This window comes from Protopterus annectens, chromosome 8.part1 (assembly GCF_019279795.1).
Source record: "Protopterus annectens isolate FY-2018-M chromosome 8.part1, PAN1.0, whole genome shotgun sequence".
Taxonomy (NCBI): domain Eukaryota; kingdom Metazoa; phylum Chordata; order Ceratodontiformes; family Protopteridae; genus Protopterus; species Protopterus annectens.
Window position 1 is genome coordinate 302,429,010 of NC_056742.1, and position 20,845 is coordinate 302,449,854.

Genomic DNA, 20,845 nt, shown 5'->3' on the forward strand with positions numbered 1-20,845 from the left:
CACACACACACACACACACACACACACACACACACACACACACACACACACACAGCGTTTGCAGGATTCAAACCCCTACCTAACTATGTTATGATACTTGAGACAGACGCATTAGCACAGCATGCTATTCACATTACTGGATGATTTTCCTTCTCCTGCTGTATTTATAGGGTGCTGACATCATCAGTCTTTCCAAAGAAGAATGTACATCTTTAACTATCCCTCAGTATGGGGGATAACAATATCTGTGCATTCACAGAAACCTAGTTCAGGGTCACATATGCACACTGGCACTGCCAGGTTATGTTCTATACCATGCTTCGTGACCACAGGACTTGTGACACAGAACACAAGTAGGGGGTGTATCCATATACATCACAGATACACCTCTGAGTTGGTCCCACTGCGCTAAGCATGACAGGCCATACATATACACCTACCATTGTGCAAAACTGCCTTTTGGTTTGGTGTGTAGTTCAGACCACCCACCCATACCCAGTAACCGCACTTGGCTTTCCTGGGAACAGTGTCGGATATGAAGGTCTTCACACACACCATTATAGTGGTTGCCTTCAGGTACACAAATATTGACTGCAGATACTACTCAAGCCCTCAACATCACCCTACAGCCACTACAATTTGTGAATCCATGTGCTATGCCAAAACCAGTCACCACACCCACTAGGGGGAATACATATTGTACCTGATCATCACCAACATGGGGACTCTATGCTCCACACCAGAGGTAGAACTGTCATTGTTAAGATCAGACCATGATCAACTTTCCCTGGACATCCATATCCCGTTCCCACACCCAGCCAAGGAAATCACTCTAAAGAATTTCTCAAAAGCAGACTTTGCACTTGTGAAGACTGGGGTGAAATACTTCAGAGGCCCCGTGCTGGAAATTAATACAGACCAATCTGCAGAATTCTTTACAAACGCATTGTATGAGCAGCTGCAGGTATGCATTGATCATGCTATCCCACATAAAACCATGACTCCTCCAAAACAGGACACCTGTCTGGTTTACCCCAGCCATATATAAGCTGTACAACATAAGGAGGAAGCTACTACATAACAGAGCAATATCCCACAGACCCAGATAGATCATAACCTCTCCTTTGCTAATCACATTGACAGAGAGTCATTGCTAAGAACTTTGTATAGCCCTCCTTCTCACATGGGTGTTTGCATGTAGATCATGTGAGGTCATTGTGGCCCTCTACTACTCACTCATCAGGACCATGTTTGACTACAATGCCCCTTTTGGGGTGTACCTTACCCAATACCTGTGGCAACTGCAGTGAACACAACAGTACCTCCCAAAGAGGATCATGGGCTACACAAAGATGTCCTATGCAGCTCAGCTAAAGGATCTCCAGCTCTACTCAGTTGCTTACCGCCTACTCAGAGGTAATCTATGCCTGACATACACAGCCATTTCAAACCCAGAAGTAATGGACATGCTCCACCTCATAACATCCAAGACCCTTACAGCTACACACTCCAGGGACGTAAACCTCAGCACAAACATAAATAGGACATGCTGCAGGGACAGATTTATTACTCACAGGCTCCCCTCACTCTGGAAATGAATCCCAATTAAAGTTAGACATAGCCCCTCACCAACCCTCTTCCAGCAAAATACAGCATGGATGGGAAATTGCAAATTCACCCCTGGGATCTCCACTGTGTCCCTGCTTGACAGAGGCACAGCAAAATAGCCTTAAAGGGTGCCTTCTGTGACCTACTTTACAGAGGCACAGTAGGCTACTCTACTGGGGAGGCAGACGCCAAATACACTCTGCCTAGGCTTATGACTTCCCCAGGGCAGACAGCCTAGTATTCACTTGTGCACCTATGTTTATGTTTGGGATGCACAATATTTGTTCTGCTACTGTTTGCAGGTCTTTATTGCCATAGCTTTCACAGTTTCTGTGAACAACGTGTGGTAACATGTTTGATCATGACAGGGTTCTGGTATATTAATATATGTGTCTGTTGTCATTTAACTGTGTGCACAGGGTGGATTGCTGGATTGTGGGAGGTTCCTGGCTTAACACATACAACTGCCAGATATGTGTGACTGACTGCTATACTCAGACATGGCCTAGTGTGTGAGCATGCCCAGTTCAGGCTTTCCATGGTTTGTTGCCTGACATGTGTCTCATTTATCCAAGTGTGTGAGCATGCCCAGTGTGACCTTTCCATATGTTGTGATCTGAAGTCCACTAGATTTGTGGTTGTGTGTGAACATGACCGATATTGACATTAATACTGTGTGTGTTGGAAGTCATGTTGTGTTCTTACTGCCAGACTCCTTTGTGTCATAACTCAACAGGGATTATGCTGTGCTTGCAGGGTTTCCATGGGATAGTTTGCAAAGACTTGGCAACATTCTCTCATACTGGCTGAATACTGCAATACTGTCATGGTGTAGTGGTTCAGTACTTTCATTATGGTGCACAGTATCATGGGTTTGAGTCCCATCACTGCTGTAAATGCTCATACTGAGCAGACCAGACTAGTTAAGGGCCAGTTGGGCAACTATGAGCATGTTGCATTTTGTTCAGCTATGGCGTACTTAAACCAGGCTTGTCCAACATTGCTGTGTATTCACCAACCTGGGTGGACATTGGCAAACATTACTCCACAGTGACCACAGTTGTACTACTTGGTGTGTGTGATTCTGTTCATAGGTTCATACTAGGCTATCTGCCCTAGGGCATTTATAATCCTAGCCAGAGTGTGTTTGGCTTTCAACACACATTGTAAGTGGAGTTTGCCATTACATTTTTCATGGTTAGTATACTGTGCCTCTGGCTAACAGTGACATAGAAGTGATACCCAGGGTAAACCTACAATCTCCCATCCACTCATCAGGATTCCTCTTGAAGTGAGTCAATGAGGGACTCTGGCTAACCTGGAGTGGGAGTTTACTCAAGAGTGGGGGAAGCCTCTGGGTTATGGATCTGTCACTCCAGCATGTCCTATTTATTTCAGTCCTGAGGTTCAGGTCTCTTGAGCGCATAGCTTGATGGGATTCTGATTTTCCAAAGTGCGGCATGTCCATTGATTCCAGGTTGGACATGGCTTTATACATCTGGCACAGATCGCCTCTGGGCAGGCAGTATGCGAGTGGAGCTGCAGTTTCTTTAACCGGGCAGTGGCTGGCATGTGTTTGAGCCCTTTGATTCTCCTGGTGAGGTACTTTTGTGGTCTTTCCAGCTGCTGCAGGTGTCTGAAAAGGTACATCCCACAAGGGGCATTGTACTCAATTATGGGCCTGATGAGGGACGAGTTAAGAGGCACAATGACCTCCACTGATGTAGATGTGATTACCTTCATGATTAGGTGGGCTATATGAAATGTTTCTCTGAATACTTTGGCCACATGGTTGTTGAATGTGAGATTGCTATCGACTTGGGTTCCCAGGTCCCTTATCACTTCTTCCATACTTAATGGGTTACCACATATGTAGTAATTTGGCAAAGGGGAGGATTATACACTGTTTTGTGTTTAGCTTGAGGACATGGCTCTGGCACCAGTTGTCTGTTTCTATGAGGCCCTTTTGTAGGATGCTTGTGTCAGCTGGAGGGTCAATTATAGTGCCCAGTTTGCAGTCATCTACAAACTTGTTCACCAACTGTCCTTCTGTGTTGGCCTGTACCTGAGAAATATATACCAAACAAGGGAGGTCCCAGGACTGAGCCTTGTGGGATGCCACTTGTAGCTGGTTTGTGGTCTGACATAGCTCCAGCATTTCAGACCATGTGGGTTTTGTCCTTGAGCCAGTTTGCAACCCATATAGTGACATAGGGGTTTCTGTTGAAGCTGGTGATCTTATCTATGATGACCAAGTGGGGTACTGTATGGAAGGCTTTTGCAAGGTCCAGGTAGGCTGTGTGGACCACCATCCCCTCGTCAATGGCCCTGGTGAATGTTTCAAATGACTCAACCAGGTTTAAGAGGCAGGATCTGCCCTTAACAAAGCCAAAATGGGTAGGATCCAATGTCTGTGTGTCCCCAATATGTTTATTTCTGAGGCCCATGATGATCCTTTCCATAGCTTTGCAGACCAACCTAGTCAGGCTTCTGGGGCGATTGTTTGCAGTATCCGTTGAGGCATCAACTTTGTGGAGAGGGTCCACTGTTGCTGTACACTGCTCTTTGGGTACATATCATGTGTTAAGGCTGACAATGAACAGTGGTTTTATGTGTGTGTTCAATTCTTCTTGGGGTTCATGTTGGACACAGCCCAGGACACCGTCTGGTCCCATTGATGCTGTGTGTTTTACTTTGGAGAAGCTGGCTGTTACCTGCACATCTGCAATGTCAGGGGGCCAGCACTCTGCTGGGATAGATATTTGCCCTTTTGGTGGGGGGGGGGAGAAGTTTGCACTGAAACTGTCAGCTTGGATGTTGGCAATGTCTGTGGGTTTGTTGCATTGTTTATCATTTTGGACTAATTCTGAACATACCGGGGGATTCCCACACAGGTTCCTACAATAAGTAAAGAATGCCTTGTGATTATCCTTGGTGTCCTGTACGATTTTTATCTCACAGATGGCCTTAGACAATTGTATGTGTGGACATTGTTTTTCAATAATACTGGTCAGAGAAGGCTTCCCTTTTTGTGATTTGGATCTATCATATAGTAGCTTCCTCCTTGTATTGTATGGTTTCTTTTGGCTGGGGTCCACCAAACAGGATGCCTGCCTTTGGAGGATTGGGTCTTGGTTTTATTTGGGATTGCATGATCCATGCATTCCTGACGGTGTTCATAGAATGCGTTTATAAAGGGTTATGAGGTCTGGGCTGTATTTTCCACAGACACAGGGGCTGTGAAGGATTCCACCTCAGTTTTGAGGTGTGTGACATATGCTTTAGTGAACATTTTTCACTGTGGTTTTGTGGCCATGGGCTGGGGTGGGGATGTGAATATCCAGTGAGATTACTATCTGGTGTGATCGTACCAGTGAGGGATACACTTCTGGTCCTGGGCATAGAGTCCCTATGTTGGGGATGATCAGGTCCAGGATGTTTTCCCCTCTTGTGGGAGTGGTAGCAAGTTGTTCCATAGCATTTTGGTTTATAAATTCTGGGAACCTTTGGCCTAGGGTGTTGGAGCTAGGGTAATACTCCCAGTGTATGTTTGGGTAGTTGAAGCCACCCAATATAATGGTGTATGGGGAGATCTTCATATTTTCATGTGTTCTCCAGTCGACCAAGTGTGGTTCCTGGGTTTAGGAGGGTGGTCTGTAGCAGGCTATGAACTGGAAGGCGGTTTTACCCACTGTTGGTTACACATGGGTAGTCTCTGATGCTTCATGCTGTGCCTCCAACCTGGGGGTGTGGGTATCTTTGACAAATATTGATACTCACCCTCCTTTTGTAGTTTGTTCCATGTTTTGCAGCTGTAAAGCATGGTATGAGGTGTACCTGTAAATGCTAGGATGCTCTTGGGAGCCTTGAACCAGGTTTATGTTACTGCACAGATATCAACATTCTCCATGCTGAAGAGTGTTTGGAGTGCTTGCATCTTGCAGTTTAGACTTCTGGCATTGAGTAGCATTACTTATACTTTCTTATCCCTTGTGATACCTATGGAGGTGGGTTTGTGTTTTGAGCCTTACCTAGAAAAGGCACTATGGGGGTGACAAGAGCCTTTGGCAATATCCAATAGGCCACAGGTGATAGGTGAAATCCATCCCTAGCAAAGCATCATGTCTTGTCGAGCATCTCATCCCAGGCTGACAGGCATTGAATCCCCTTTCACTGACACCAATACTTAAACCAATTGTTGTAATTGATCATCTTGTCTTCATATTGTGGCCTCATGTTTGGTGAGGGTAGGATGCTACTGAAGGCCATCAAGTTTGCATATACAACATGGTGGTAAATGCTGTTTAGCACTACCTTACATTGCTTAACACATGGCAATCATGCCTCAGGTGGTGCTGCAGGGCTGCCTATGTCGGATGCACATACTGCACTCCCTATACATGTTTGGCAACAGGTAGTGTCAAGTTAGGCATCCCTTTTACTATATGTGTGAGTCAGAGAGAGGTATCATTTCCAGGGTTCCTACTGAGCCAGTGTATGTGCTATGTGTTGCCTCTTTGCCAAGGCATACTGGGCACACCTCCATCTGCCTACTGGGACAGGCTCAGGTTGTTCCTCCTTCGAGTCACGCTCTGCCTGTGGTGGCCTTGGCACTGGTGGGGGGCTGTTTGGTCCAGGCCTATGCTGGTCCTGTTGCAGCAGTTTTCGCAGGATCATATTATGTAGCATAGCACATACCATGACAATTTGAGTACATGTAGTTGGTGAGTATAGCAAGGCTCCACCAGATGTGTCCAGGCACCGGAACCGTGACTTGAGCAACCCAAACACACGCTCGATTACATTTCGTGTTTGTGCGTGTGCCTCATTATGGCATTCTTGTTCATGTGTGTGTGCATTTCTGATGGGTGTCATCAGCTACGGCTCCAGTGCATAGCCAGCATCCCCCACTAAGTGACCATGTGGGATGTCCCCATTGGCAAATGTCTGGTACAGCTGCATCAGATGCCAGATATGGGAATCATGGTAGCTTCCAGGGCAGCCAGCAGACACATTCATTATTATGCCCTGGGCATCTTTCACGACCTGGCAGTTGATGGAGGGGAAGCCCTTGCGGTTAATGTAGGCCCTACCCCGATCACCGGCTGGTGCTTTGATGCGTATATGCGTGCAGTCTATTGCACCCACTACCTCAGGGTATTCTGCTATTTGCTGGAAGAGATGCATATTGCTGGCCAATACCTCGCGGGAATTGGGGAAATATACATGATCACCGACATGTGCTAACATGGCATCCAGGAACTGGTGCAGTACCCTGGATGCTGATGCCTGTGATATCCCCATCATATCACCAGTTGGTCTCTGAAAGGTACCTGTTGCTAGTATTCTTAGACCAACACATACCTTGGTTTCCACTGGGATGGGTTCCCCTCTGTTGGTTCTGTGTGTGAGGCATGGCCTGCACAGCTCCACAATTTGCTGCAGGAGGTCTCTGTCCACTCTATAGCGCTCCACTATCTCCAGCTCATGTAACCCCTGGTAGGTGACCCTGGGCCTATACACTCTTCTCCACCTCCTCACTGTGGGTTGTCTGGCAGCATTTGCATTGTCACCACCCTTAGCATGTTGCAGTGGCAGCCCCTAGCATTTTTTGTCTGAGTGAAGCTTTTTCAGTTTTCACTTCTAGTAGCATACTCCAGTGTTTCAGTGTCTCTTGTGAGAAACAAACTGCACTGTTGTTTGCAGAGTTTTAAGTGCTGGGCTGGGCTGGGCTAGGCCAGTGCTCTGCCTGTGTTATTGCCTGATTTGGATTGTTTTCACCTGCTAGCTCTACTAGTATCACCTGGTAGCTTCCTGCTATTTGTTGTGCTTCCTTTTTCCTTTCTGTTTCCTCAGGGGGAGCGACGCGCGCACAAGCACACTCACAGCAGCTCACACTCACGCACACATGCTTAGATGGACTAAAACTTGCTTATTCGGGTTAAAACATGTGCATACCAGCGCAAACGTGCTTACAGGTCTTTAAACAGCCTTATACATGCTTACTCCGGCTTAAACGTTCGCACTCACACTTCCACACGCGCACTCTGTCTTACACAAGTTTACAGGCGCGCATACCCGCTCAGCAAGAAACTTTGGTGTTATCCACAGTATACACCTTCCATTTCTTGGCTTTCCCTGGCCTACCTGTTGACACACCTCTTTCCATGATGTCTAACTGACACCTAACAGATGCCACTGTCCTCCAATGAGCTGCACTACTTTCATGCATACCCCCCCTTGTGATGTCACCTATCTCCTACTCTGTTCCTCCCCATATCCTACTCCTACACTCCACTGACTGTGCTCATTTGCTATGTAAAAGTGCGATTCACTATCCTAACACTTATTTAAATAGGATTGCCTACTCATGCTTGGTTACACACACCCCATTTGCGCGGCACTGCGCTACGCTTAAACATCGGAAATCACAGAAAAAAAAATATTTTTATTTTAATTTTGCATCAGGTAAACTTTCCAGTGGCCATATATTTGGCCATTGGCATGCTTCCTCAACCATATGCAACCTTTATTTGGAGCTGACAAGGCTCCATTGTGCTATTTGCAGAATGGTACTCAGTTGTCAACTGAGTACATTTCTGCAGCTAACACGTCTCCTACTCGGACAGGTTTCTGCTTCCTGAATCACAAATTTGCCTCATTTGCATGCCTTTCGGCTGCAAGTGAGGTAATTTGCATATCACAGCCCTCTCCGTGTAGGAGACGTGTTAGGAGCTCTCTTACACGCCCCTACAGGCTGTTCGTGGATCGCTCGTCGGACATGATGGCTACATGGAGTCTTACTCTACTCGTAGACTCCGTGCAAGCCATCGTGAATCCGGCCCACTATTTAGAAATCAGTGCAATAATCCAACACACACACACACACACACACACACACACACACACACACACACACACACACACACACACACACACACACATTTTTACCAAAACAGAAATCAGTGAAATAATGCAAAGATTCCTGTATCACGTAAAATCTCCTTTAGATGCAGGTAAGAATGTTAAAACCATACCAAAACAACTAAAAGAAAACATAAGAAAAGCTGAGAGAGGAATGCCACTTAACACTCTTTATTAGTACTAGTTTAGCACTTTTGTCGAGGTAACACGGACTTCATCAGAACACATACATTTTCAAACTTCCACAGTTTCTATGGCTCTCCATTAAAACACACGATGACACAAATAATTAATCCATTTAGCTTAAAGAAACAGTCCTTCAAATATGCCCTTACATGACAATTCTTATACTTCCTTGTATAAAAAATTAATGCATAAAACCAATCGTAAAATGTACTTTGAAACCCTCTTTTTTTATTAAAATATTCATAGACAAAAGGCTGCTTTCAACACTACCAACAGAGGCCATATCATTCAAATCTGGGAACACAGTTGCATTCATTTTTCAATTGCCATTTAAGCTCTTTTTGCTCCAATAAATCATCCGATAGCCCCCGGTTACCCATTTCCACAAGATCTATGGCATAAAACCTAAATTTATGGTTACTAAAAGTAGCATTAGGTTTACATAAGGCACTATGGTCATTTTGTTTTTGATATTGTAATAATGATGATAAATCCTAGCTCTCAATGGACGTTTAGTCTTACCAGTATAAAAACAAGTGCATTGCTGACACTGTGTCACATAAACTACCCCAGTACTAAAATAATAATACTTATGGCACAATTTTACATCACTGCAAACATGTATATGGAAGATAGACCCTTCAGTGATGTATTTACATTGGGCACACACATTTAGCCATACTGCCATTTTCAGCAAGGAGTTTAGATCTTTCCAATAATGTTTTAAGACACACATCCTTCTTGTAAACAATTCTGTGTACTTTTCCCACTGTAGAAAACTATTCCTGGTTAATAGAAAAAAATATTCCAATTATTTAAAACAATTCTTTTAATTAAAAAAAAATAGTATTAAAAGAAAGATCTAGGGTCCTGTTAAAGTTACCCTGGCCATCAAGTACATTCTTAACCTGGTAGTGCAAACCCCTACCTAACAATGGACTAAGGTAACCTGTGGAGCTTTTATAATCCACCTCTTGAAATATACCACTAAGGAAATCCACAGGCTACCCTCTCATTACGAGCATTTCCCTCAGTATAAGGCTTTCCTGTTTAAATGTTCACTCTTGTAACACCATCCATGCTAATCTAACACATTGCCCCTTAATACAAAGAAAAAAAAATGTTGAGAGATAAAAATTAATATGAAACTGGTAAAGCTTATCCAGCCCTTCCAAACAATGGTAATCAGCACATGTTTTCACCCAGACATTCTTCTGTATATGCAACTGGGGCTGAAGAGGTGTTGGTTAATGATAACTGTAATGAGTCTGCCAGTCATTCAAAACCATCTGAGACCAGTTTTAATTTAGACCATTTAGAATTCCCCCCACTCAGGAGATCTGAATGTCTGAGAAACCAGAGGCAGATGGTTGTGGGCTCAACAATAGGGTGGCCCACACTTCCAAGATGGCTGCACACTAAGTAACAGCTTGTTTCTAGCTCTCCCAGTGTGAAAACAGAAACTCAGCAGAGAAGGCCAGTAGCCTTGTGTTTATGGATAAATTGCAGTAACTGGATAGTAAGTGCACTGGCTGGATGAAAGGAATAAAGAAATATGGAAGACCTGGAAAAAATGGCTACTAAAACTGAGGAAGAAACACGGAGTGGGGAAAGTTCTGTGGCTGTTCAGCAAAAAGCAATGGAACCTTCAGACATGACTTCCAATAACCTACAGGAAGATATAAGACAACTGCATACAGACCTGGTTAAAATAAACACAACACTGATGGAGTATATCAACACAAACAACAAAAGGCTGGAAAAAAATGGAAGAAGTTTTAAACAGATATTCAGATGAGATTATAAAGCTGCAAAAATCAGAGGAAGAGATGTTTCAAAACATAATAGAATTAGAGGACAGAGCAAGTAGGGAAAAAAACAGAGATTTTCAGCTATACCAGAGAAGCTGGAAGGAACATACTTCATTAATTCTATGAAAACATCAAATAAGCAACTGGGCTGATATTCCACTGCAGAAGTTGTTAGTTGAAAGGGCACATCATGTGTAAGCTCTAAACCTACCTATAAGAAAGCAACCTGGACCTTTAACAGTAAAGATGCAATCCTACCAGCAATAAGAGTTGATTCTGACAAAACTGTGACAGAAGGACAAAATACTAAAAGTGGGAGACTGCAGAGTACTTGTGGAGAATGATTGCTCATTGTTAACCAGGTAGAAGAGGAGTAAATTCATTCCACTATTCAGGGAATGTTGAGATGCAGGTGTGAGATTCAAACTGCTGAATCAAGCTGTCTTTAAGGTATTCTTCCCTGGAGGGCATGCTAAGAAGGAAATACAAAAGTTTGTCCAACAAAAAGTGAGCTGTGAAACAGAAGAAGATCCTGCTGCTATTTCTTCTGGTAAGGAAGACCACAGAGATACTGTACCTTGAAACCTTTTCTAGTATGTCAATGGAAAATGTTGGAGAGAAGGAAGGGAGCATGAGAGTTGACTAGAAGAATCGAGAGTATCTTGGAAATAAAGCAGAGACAGGATTTGAGCGATGGAGAAGAACAGTAATAAAACCACTAATTTAATGTGGAATTACAATGCAATAATTATATTTGTGAAATATGACAGAACAAGAAAATCTGGAAATATTGGACTTTTTCAAAATTTGTTGGATTTGTGGGGGGACTCTAAAGTATTTGCCCTACTTCATGTCATTAATATTTGGAAAATGCATTGGCGAGGGGAAGACAGGGGAGAAAGCTAACTGTAAGTAAAGAAAACATTTTCTTTTCTTAATAGTACTGTATTTGTGATGTACGTTTTTCTTTGCATACTATTTTCAAGTATAATGGGGATTGTAAACAAGTGCTGTTTTTTTTCACTCCTCTTCTCTCTTCTTGTACAATTTTGAGAAATATAGCCAATGCAATGTAAAAAAAAGAGCATGTTTAAAAAGTCATGACAAAGTTAAAATTAATGTGCTTTTTCTCATTTTGCGTAGGAAAATGACTCTATTATGGGGCTTTTTTCCCCTAGCAAATACATGCATACTTAGTAACAATTCTGCAGGTGGTCTTCATGTTTCCATGGAGACCATCTGATAAAAAGAAACTGGAGGCAGTCTGGTGGAATGGGGGATTGACTAAGGGAAAAAAAAAAAAAAAAAGAAAAATTGGCTGGCACATAATGTTCTTTGAAAGCAATCAGGGGTTTTCCCAGCTTGGAGAGCTTTAAAGATAAGACAAAACTAATTAGATTTAAAGTAAAGTTTTCTGTTTTTTTAAATGCAATGGCGACACTAATATAAAGAGGTGCTTTTGTCTTTTTCTTTTTCTCCCTTCTTCTCTCTTTTTCTTTCTTCAGTTTAAGAAATGTTGACACTGCAATGTAGTGTGCTTTCCCCATGCTTCATAGGGAAATGACTGGGTTAAGACCCTAGGCAATATCCAGTAACAAGTTTATTACAAAACATGGAAATGAGAAAGAATATTGAATATTATAAGGCTTTTTTTCTGGCAAACAAGGTACCCTTATCAGTTTTGTGTCTGGTTTGCATGTCACTACAAGACAATTCGATAAAGAGAAATGGCTTGATGAAAGTATTTACGGAAAGCTTACAAGTGTTTTCTCAGCTGGGAGAGCTATAAAGATAGACAAAATCAAACCACACTTGCTAATAGCACAGGCTGTACCATGCATCTTAGCATGACTAACCTTTCTTTTTGTTTAACTCTAGCCTGTCTGTGTGGCTATCAACTTAGAAGTTTTATTCTTATTAGGAAACATACACTTCAATATTTGAAGATGTACATAGTTCTCTGTGATATTATTAAGTTAGTAGTTTTTACGGGGGTGTTGGAGGGGCTTGTTTGTTCTGTTTGAGGGCTTTCAGAAAACAAAAAGGTATGTAAGTTGTGGCATAGGCTCAAATGGATATGACAAGAAACAACTGTATAAAAGACCAACTTGCCGAACAGTATATGCATTTAACATAAAAGTTGGAACTAGACATTTAACAAAAGAGCAGTTTTACATAAAAGGTGGTAATAATAACTACATGAGAAAATGATGCTTTCTATAATGTCTTTCAATCTGAATGGTCTTACAGATAAATATGAAAAAGAAAGAGTAGTGAACTATGTTAAAAATGTAGACTGCAAATAGCTATGCTACAAGATACACATATGGAAAGAAATGAACATGTGAATTTGATAAAGGAAGGTTTTCAAGATGGTTTTTCAGTGGAATATCTGAGGAAAAGGAAAAGAGGAATAATTATATTAATTGCAAGAGGAGCTCCAATAGTGATAGAAGAGGGAAAAAGATAACAATAGAAGATATATAGTACTAAGGGGCTACTGGCAAGGGAGTAGGATTACACTGGCATGCATTTACTTCTACCTAAAACTGCTATAATGGAGCTTAAGAAAATTCTGGGAGGAATAATCAGCTTTTAGCAAGGAATATTATTTATAGGTTTAGACTGGAATTTGGTTTGCAACAATGAAGATGTGTCTGGGGGGCCTAGAAAGGAAAATATAACAAAGGAGGTTAGATTGTTGAAGAAATGTATGCAAACATTTGGCACAGAAGATGTGAATTCAGTACTAGGAGTTTGGAATGAATTTACATATTATTCTCCAAGATACAAAAACTGTGCAAGGCTAGATAGAATTATATCTCACAGGAACGTGTGCATTTAATTGAAGGTCTTAAAATACACCCAATAATTGTTTCAGGTCATGTGCCAATAATAACTAAAATAAAAACGCAAGGTAATGAAATAAAAATGAGACATTGCTGCTTTCCCACCTATCGGTTGAAAAGAGAGCAATTTAAGGAATTGATTTTGGAATTAATTCAGGAGCTACTAGAGAAGCTAGAAATTTCTCCTGAAAATATAGCTAAGGAGTGGGATAAAGTTAGAGTAGAGTTTAAAACTAGAGTGGAAATAAAGGAAATGGAGATATGGTTAAGAAGTAACAAGAATTATTTAGAGGGACTGACAAATGTTAAAAGTATGGCAAAATAGAGGGAATCTCTCAGAATAAGAAAAGGAACAACTGCAGAATGCTAGGCGGAAAATAAGGGATTACCTCGATAATATGCACAAGTTTAGAAAGATTGCTGTTAAGTAACTGTTTTTCAATATTAATTGTAGAGTGCAAAAACTTTTAGCATAACAACTCAGGTAACAGAAAGTGGAAGGGGTTATCACCAAGCTTAGGGAACATATAACAAGGAAGGTAACAAGAAAGCCTGTAGAAGTATAAGAAATATTTCAGAAATGTTATGAAAGTTTGTATAAAGCAGAGAAATATGGAAATCAAGAAAAGGTACAAATGGAAATGTTTATGGAAGAACTAAATATGCCAAAGTTAGAGTTAGATGAGGCTCAATTACTAACAGTTAAGATAGGACGAGATGAAATAAAAATGGCTATGTATAACCAATCTACAGGAAACTCCCCTTCCTGTGGAAATTTGGAAGCTAGGAGAGAAAAACCTGATAAAGATCTGAAAGGTTTTATTTAACAGTATTTTAAGTGGAGGAGAAATACTAGCATCCTGGAAGAAGGTGGTGGTAACCGTAATACCTAAAGAAGATAAAGATCCATGGTATCCAGCTTCATACCAGCCCATTTCAATACTAAACCATGATTATAAAGTGTTTATATCTATAATGGCTAAAAGAATGCAAAAGTGATACCAAAATTGATAGATATGGATCAGTGTGTTTTTTGTGAAGGGGAGCAAACATTTGACAATATTAACAGAACATTGATGATTCAGAGGGAAACAGAATGGAAGAAAATATCACTGTTATTGGTGGGTCATGATGCAGAGAGAGGATTTGACAGAGTAGACTGGGACTTCATGAGCAGGGCAATGGAATCATTTACTTTCCCTGATACAATTATAAAGTTGATTAGGAGTACATACGAGGGATCGGAGGTGAAAATGAAAGTGGGTGGGGTCCTCTCCGTTAACTTCTGCTTGAGCAGAGGAACCAGGCAGGGTTGTCTGCTTTCCCCTTTATTGTTTGCATTATGTTTAGAACCATTTGCAAAGAAAATAAGGGACTCAGAAATTAAATTATATAATTGGTATGGTAGTCAGGAAAAGCTGTCTCTGTAGATGATATTATTTTATACATGACAAAACCAGAAAGGGACAACATTGTGGAACACTTTGACAGTTTCATACCTTCTCAGGATACAAAATTAATGAAGCTAAAACAAAGGCAATAGTGGTAAATTATGTACCTATACACAAATTGGTCCAACAATATCTGTATTTATGGGAACAGAATAAAATGAAGTATTTAGGAGTATGGATTAGAAATGACTCTGTGTGGCAGCTAAGGATATGTGGGAAGAGACTAAACAGAAGATAATACAAACATTGAGACACTGGAAGCTTTGTTATATAGATATGGATACTAAGATACAAGCAATTAAAATGTTCTTAGTCCGTTTAGTCTTATACACAGGTCATGCATATTTTTATCAACCAGAGGAGAAGCTGTGGATAGCAATTAAAAAGAGTTGAAGGATTTTATCTGGGAAGGGAAGGCAGCAAGGGTCAAGTGAGATAAGCTGATTCTTCCAATAGAAAAAGGCAGACTAGTATTGCCCAATTTGAGGGGGTATTTTAGAGCAACACCATTAAGGCTCTTATACATAGTACATAGCACAAGCTATAATTAAAATAAATAAAACTATAAAACTAAAAACTAAATAAAACTATAACTACTAAATCTAAAAACTATAACTAAAACTATAATTCAAAGTGGAAAGGAATTATGATGATACAGGGAAGAAGCTCAAGAAATAATGAGAGATTGGGATTTTGGATGCAGACTCTTAAGGAGAACAACAAAAATCATACAGAATATTATATTCATAAAATAGCGGGGACTATTCTAAGAACTAAACCAGCACAAGAATGGAGAAAAGAGATTTTGCCGCTAGGGATGACTGTGGTTAGGGATACAAATAATAGGCAAGAGGGGGCTGGAATTTATTGGAGAAAACTGACAAAGGATCCAAGGTACTAGGAGCAAAATAACTAGAAAGGGAAAGTAATAGAATGGGAAGAGGCCAAGAATTTATTTGGACTGCAGGTTAGAGACTGCCTTCCCTGCAAAGGACTGATAATCAGAGTATAGGCATAATGAAATAAATAGGGGGTCCTAAATAAAAGAGTAGCACTGGCAGAGTTTTTAATAGAATCTGGAACAGAAGCTTTTGTTAAAAAAGGAATCATTAATAAAGCATATACAATATTGCATGATAATTATAAGAATCAACCAGAGAAGCTTATAAAGGATTGGGAAGTGAGACTGGATAAGCAGTTCACAAAGAGACAATGGAGGATAATATATGTATATGTATATCTCCCAAATATGCAATAAAGTCTAGAAAATTTAGGATATTTGCCTGGAAGTGTTTACATAGATATTTTTATACCTCAAGTAGACTCCAAAGAATTTTTCTTCAGGTGGGTAGCAAATGTTGGAGATTTTATGGGCAAGAAAGAGTTGGCTGGGAACATATTTTTTTGGTGTGTAATGAGCTGGCAAACTTTAGGGATTCCTTGCAGACCACTTTGTCTGAGATGCTGGGTGACTGGATTGGATTGACTGGGGAGATGATTTTTTTTATGTATGATGCAGAATCAGAATTGCCAAAACATAGTAAAGCCTTACTGAGTCTAATTATGGTGGCTGCCAAAAAAGCAGCTACTAGAAAATAGAAATCAAAGTCAAGACCAACTTTATTATAAGTAGTAAATATAGTAACAAAGATAAAACAAATGGAGTTGGGATCTTTAGAAAAGGGAAGGAGTAAACTGTCTAGGAAAAAATGGGAATTGTAGGAACAACATATGCAGAGAAGGAAACTAGGTTTAAGAGGCAGAATTTGAATGAGCCATAGAATGCTTAACTGACAATGACTGGCTAGATTATAAGTGATATATAATGTTTGCAGCTACAGTTGCTTCAATGGTGTTTATCATGTATAATGTTTGCAACTAAAGTGGTGTCAATGTTGTTTGTTTTTCATTTATATAAATGTAAGACTGCCTATGTCATGTGGGATAATTTAATAAAGATATTTATTGAAAAATAAAACGGGGTGGCCCAGGTACCAACAGGAACCATGCCAAGGGGAGAGGGGGAAGAACTGAAACAATAGGCAATGCAGATGATGGATAATTACAATATTGTTACTAATAAAAGTGTGATTTTAAAGTGTATAATTATAGTGAGACTGATGTTATGAGAGGATGGGCACACTTGTTTGAAATGGGCCTCACCTTTGTACCAGCAAGAAAAGCCAGGACTGAGGATGTTTTTGTAGACTTGAAATTGTTCATGAGGAAACTTAACCTTTGTTTTTAAGAATGACAAGTCAGATGGTCCTTTCCCTGAATCTATTTGTAAAAGACTGAGCATATTCAATCCTCTAATGCACCCTGTGGTATATGTGTTTGATAAAATTTGTGAGCATGACATCCAGAACGTTATTCACCATTCACCATGATTTCAACAGGCCCCTCTACTTTAATTTACAATCAGATGAATGGAAACATTTATATGCTCATAGTTTCATAGAAGGTTACAAGCCTAGCTGTGTAATAACCTGAGTACCCTTATTGACCATAGTTAGATGGTAGTTGTTAGCAGAGTGATTCTCTGATCAGCACCGACTGCTCCTCTCCATGGAGGACATAGGTGCTACCCCCAGGATGAATTTACGGTCATCCATCCAGTTGTCAAAGTTGCATTTGAATAGGGTCATTGAGGAGCTCTGCTTCACATGGAGTGGGAGCCATTCCAGAGGAGCGGCAATTGCTGGGAGATATATCTGTCTCTCCAGCATGTTCTGTTAATGTCACAGGGTAGGTTGAAATCCCTGGAGCAAGTTATTCTTGTCCCATTTGGTTTGCGGATGTGCAGCATTTCCAGTAGGGCAGGGTCCAAGACTGCTCTGTAGGCCAGGCACAGGTCGCTTCTCAGCAGCCTGTATGATGCACAGTACAGTGCCAGGGCTTTCAGTCTTTCTATGTATGTCATGTTTTGGAGGCCCTGGATTCTCTTCGTTAGAAACCTCTCTGGTCTCTCCAGTTGCTGCAGGTGTCTGGTGAGGTACATACAAAAGGGAATATTGTACTCAATTTGTGGTCTGATAAGGGTCAAATACAGTGGAGCTATAACCTCCCTGGTCTTGGATGCAATGTCCTTATTTATGAGATGTGCAATGTAGAATGCTTTTCTTACACTACGGACACATGGTGATTGAAGTTTAGATTGCTATAAACCTGTTTTTCCCAAGTCTTGCATCACTGAGTATAAGCTTAGAGGGTTACTATCTATATCATAATTAGCAGGGGCTACTTCTTTACCAAAGGGGATAATGAGGCATTTTTTTGTGTTAAGTTTTATTCCATGAGTTTGGTACTGATCATTTGTCAGTGTCAGCTCTTTCTGTAATATATTGAATAAAACGTGAATCCCACAACTCCAACCATGAGGAAACAAACCCAAAGTTACAAATGTTACAAAACCAAAGTCTGGCGGAGGCAAAATACAATACTATGATGCAGCAGTGAATACAGCGTTGTAATAATCCAAAGGTTTCCAATAAATTTACAACACAAGGTTTATAGGTGTAAGCGCTTTCCTGTTATTATCACTTCATCAGACACATATGACTTTGGTTTTGTAATATTTGTATCTTTTTCTAATATGTTAACATCATTGGGGAACTCTATGGTTGCGCCCAATTTACAGTCATCTGCAAATGTGGTAAGCCACAGGCCATCTACCATCACCTGGACTTCAGAGAAATAGATTACAAACAGTAGAGGGCCCAGCACAGATATTTGTGGTACCCCACTGGTAACTTGTCTACTGGTGGAGGTGGAGTTCCCAACATTGACAATGTGAATTCTGTCGGTGAACCAGTTTGTTACCCTTCTAGTAATGTATGGGTTAATCGAGTTTCTCTATGATACATGAATGTAGGATTGTGTCAAAGGCCTTGTCTAAATCAAGATAGGTGGAATGTACTGTTTTGCTCTCATCCAGGGCTTTGGTGACATTCTCAAAGAAGTCCACTAGGTTTAATAAGCAAGATCTACCCTTGACAAAACCAAATTGAGTTGGGTCAAGGGTTTGAAGGTTGCCTATGTCCTTGTGGATAAGGTCCATGATGATTCTATGGCCTTGCAGATAAGGTTGGTTAGGCTTATGGGTCGATAGTTCCCAGGGTCAGTTGATGGACCCCTTTGTGCAAGGGGATTACTGTTGCTGTTCTCCAATCTGCTAGGACAAAGCCAGTTCTCAGGCTATGGTTAAAAAGAGTGCTGAGTGGTTCCACTCTGTCTTGTTTTAGATTGTTTAGTAAGCAGCCTGGGATGTTATCTGGTCCCATAGAGGCCATGTTTTTGACATTGGAGAGTGCTTGTATGACCTGTTTTTTGGAGATACCCATTAGAGGACTGGTGTCAGGAATGCTTTGGAATATGTCTGATGGGAACAGGGGAGTGAATTTATTGCCAAATCTGTCAGCTAGCAGGTTGGCCATTTCCTCAGGCTCAGTGTGAGTGGTACTGTCCACTAAAAGGTTGGTACACAACTGGGCATTCCCTTTTAGGTTTTGGATGTAGCTAAAGAATGCTTTATGATTGTTTTTAGTTAGGAATGTTAATTTAGACTCATAGCTAGTCTTTGAGGACTTGACAAGATATCTGATTTGGTTGCTCAAGCTGTGGAGGGTATTCTTCCTCTGTTGAGTAAGTTCCCTCCTGTTCTTAGATAACAGTTTCTTTCTTTTGTTGAATAGCTTATTTATACTTACAGTCCACCAGGGTGGCTTGTTTTTTCAAGAAGAACAGGTTTTGTTCCTGTTGGGTACAGCTGAGCCAGTGCATTTGTTTAAGTGGCCGTATAAGGCATTTGTGTATTCCTATGCACAGAAGTCATTGTTGGCTATGTTGGCAGGGGCTTTGAAAATTTTTATACCATCGCTTATTAGGCAATAGTTAGATTTGGAGAAATTTTCAGATTTTTTTACTTCTGTGGGGGTGTCAGGTTTGATCTTTACTTCAAACGATGCAGATTTATGGTCTTACCTTACCAGGGAGGGCAACACACAGGGGGTAGTGCAGTGACATGGTCATCATCAGAACACATACAATTTCAAACTTCCACAATTTATATGCCTCTCCATTAAAACATGCAACCACGCAAATAAATTAATCCATTTAGCTTAAAGAAACATTCTCTCAATAACTCCTTTACATGACAATTCTTATACTTCCTTATATAAAAAGTGAATACATAAAACCAGTCGTAAAATGTACTCTGTCTTACCTGGGTGAAAACGCTAAGCTAGTGTTAACAGGAGCGGCCTTAGATCAACTGGTGCCCTAGGCAAAAGGGCTCCATGGCCCCCCCCCACACTACCCGGTGCCCCCATCCTGGTCTACCTATACCAAATAAGTACTGGAAAAGTGCCCCTTCTAGAGAGGTGCCCTAGACAGCCGCCTAGTTGGTCTATGCCTAAGGCCAGCTATGAGTGTTAATAAAGAGTGTTAAATGGCATTCTGTTCCCAGCTTTTCTTGTTTTCTTTTCGATGCAGGTAATGTAATCCTAGTATAAAGGAGGGGTGAAATTTAAGTAAGGGCAACTCTGTGCCTATGGCTGCTTCACCACTACCCATGAACTTGATGTGCTCCTATATGTGATTTGTTGCATAACATTGCTGAGCAGCAATGTCATACCTAATGTGCCAGAATGCCAACATCAGACAGCAATGTTAAGCGATGCACAGCTGCATCCCATAATGAAATATCATTCACACAGGTAAGGAAGTACTGCTACAATGTGCCGTCCCTTCAAATTGTGAAAACAGTGTCATCTCTTAAATGGTTAAATCAGTAGGAACAGGTCACTTCATTGACATATTATGCAAATTATGTTTGCTTTCCAGGTATGTCCAAGGATGCTATATTTTCTGTAACTCACCACTGTCCATGACTCCAGAATATGGATAGGGACAAGGGGTGACCAGGTATATAAACTTGTAAAGAGTAAGTTATATTTTGCTCATGCTGATTTACTGATCTATATTGTATGGTGTACTACTGCTCTTGAAGTTGATA

The 20,845-nt window shown here is 41.0% G+C and overlaps 1 long non-coding RNA gene across 1 annotated transcript in view; it reads left to right on the forward strand.

Annotated features, from left to right (window-relative positions):
* Positions 1–20,845, forward strand: part of LOC122810323 — a 375,483-nt gene that overhangs the window by 157,970 nt on the left and 196,668 nt on the right. The window lies entirely within an intron of this gene.